Raw genomic sequence first — 2,500 nt, 5'->3', positions numbered from 1 at the left:
ATAAAATGAGCTGAGATGACATATGAAATTGGACAGTTCACCTAAATAGAGAAGTATACATATGGATCTAGAGAGAGTAAATGTATGTATATTCACGTTTATTTACAGAATGTAGATTTTTATAATCTAGCAGGTATAAATATACAGTGCTGTTGTGCAGAGTATAGTACTGAGTTAAGGACAGAGATGAGCAGAGTGTACTCATTCCGGATGTGGATGGTCTGAAGGTAGAACCTTCTTCTGAGCCTCTGTGAGTTGATCTTCTTCAGTAGGCAGTACCTGAGCAGAGAGAAGAGGCTGTTGTCCGGGTGGCTGGGATGTTTCAACATTCTCCTGACCTTGGTCCTGCATCCCCGTGTGTCGATGTCCTGGAGGTGTGGGAGATATGTTCTGCTGACCAAACACTCTCTACAGTGACTTGTCCTGCATGGTGTTGCTTCCATAGCATGTTGGTAGTGTTGATGTTCTCAGTCAGACACGCTCTCAATCATGCATATGCAGGGATGTTTGTTGTCCATGTCTAGTGATCTGTACATCAATGTACTGTACTTGTAAATACACTGTCTCCACAGGGGTCCTACTGCTGTTCAGGCAATTGGCCGCTCCTGCTTCCTGCTAGTCCACTAGAATCACTTTCATCTTCCTGCTTCCTGCTGTAGTCCACTAGCATCTCCATTATCTTACTGACGTTCAGGTGGAGGTTGTTGTCCTGACAACATTTAGTTTGGCATGCCACCTCCTCCAAGTAGGCCTTCTCATTATTGTTGGAGATCAGGCCTACCGCAGCTGTGTCATCAGTGAATTGATAATTGAGCTGGAATTGTAGGTAACTATGCAGTCGTGTTTGTACAGAGGATATGAAACAGCCCAGTGTTGAAGGTGAGGGGGTGACTTTCTCCAGTGTTTAGGGTGAGAGAAGATGATGCCCACTCTCGCCCCCTGAGGTCTGCCCGTCAGGAAGTTGAGGATCCACCTGTGCAGGAAGGGTTTAATCTCCTCATCCTCATCCATCATCCTGCGTTTGGAGATGAGTATGGGGAGTTATGGTATTGCAATCTGAAATATAGTCGATGGACAGCAGCCTCACATAATTTGCCTCATACACTTTGCTTTCAATTCATAGAATTAAATCAGTTCCTGTCTCCTACTATATAGGCTAAGATAAAATACTGAACCCCTTTTTGAAGGGCCCTACTAATCACTAAGTATCTCAAAGTACTCCAAAGTATAGCGCAAAGTACTCCAAAGTATACAGCAAAGTACCCCAAAGTATACAGCAAAGTACCACAAAGTACCCCAAAGCATACTGAAAAGTACCTCTGTATACCACAAATTACCACACATTACTGCAAAGTATGGGTAAGTACCACAATGTATACCACAAAGTACTTCAAAGTACTCCAAAGTATAACGCAAAGTACCCAAAGCTTACTGCAAAGTACTGCAGAGTACCGCAAAGTACTCCAAAGCAGACCACAAAGTACCTCAAAGTATTCCGCAAAGTACCGCAAAGTACTGCAAAGTCCCCCAACGTTTACTGCAAACTACTGCAAAATATCAAAGTACCTCAAAGTACCCCAAAGTATACTGCAGAGTACTGCAAAATATTTGCTGTGTACCACAAAGTATACCACAAAGTACTGCAAAGTACTGCAAAGTATACCACAGAGTACCCCAAAGTATACCACAAGTACCACAAAGTACTCCAAAGCACACCTCAAAGTACCTCAAAGTATTCCGCAGAGTACCACAAAGTACCTCAAAGTACCCCAAAGTATACTGCAGAGTACTGAAAAGTATTGCTGTGTACCCCAAAGTATACCACAAATTACTGCAAAGTACTACAAAGTACCCCAAAGTATACCACTAAGTACAGCAAAGTACTCCAAAGCACACCACAAAGTACCTCAAAGTATTCCGCAGAGTACCGTAAAGTACCTCAAAGTACCCCAAAGTATACTGCAGAGTACTGCAAAGTATTGCTGTGTACCCCAACGTATACCACAAAGTACTGCAAAGTACTACAAAGTACCACTAAGTACCGCAAAGTACTCCAAAGCACACCACAAAGTACCTCAAAGTATTCCGCAGAGTACCGCAAAGTACCTCAAAGTACCCCAAAGTATACTGCAGAGTACTGCAAAGTATTGCTGTGTACCCCAAAGTATACCACAAAGTACTGCAAAGTACTGCAAAGTACTACAACGTACCCCAAAGTATACCACTAAGTACCGCAAAGTACTCCAAAGCACACCACAAAGTACCTCAAAGTATTCCGCAGAGTACCTCAAAGTACCCCAAATTATACTGCAGAGTACTGCAAAGTATTGCTGTGTACCCCAAAGTATACCACAAAGTACTGCAAAGTACTGCAAAGTATACCACAGAGTACCCCAAAGTATACCACAAAGTACCTCAAAGCACCCCAAAGTATACTGCAAAGTATCATGAGACACACCAAAGTATACCACAAGTACCACAAAGTACGCTAAAGTATACC

General features: G+C 42.8%; 1 protein-coding gene across 1 annotated transcript in view; it reads right to left on the bottom strand.

Moving 5' to 3' along the window:
* plcl1 (phospholipase C like 1) overlaps positions 1-2,500 on the bottom strand; it is a gene marked incomplete at both ends in the record, with an annotated part of 79,451 nt that overhangs the window by 3,582 nt on the left and 73,369 nt on the right. The gene's annotated exons all lie outside the window — the stretch shown is intronic.

This window comes from Borostomias antarcticus (assembly GCF_949987555.1).
Source record: "Borostomias antarcticus genome assembly, chromosome: 17".
NCBI classification, from domain to species: domain Eukaryota; kingdom Metazoa; phylum Chordata; class Actinopteri; order Stomiiformes; family Stomiidae; genus Borostomias; species Borostomias antarcticus.
This window is presented reverse-complemented; position numbering and strand designations above follow the sequence as displayed.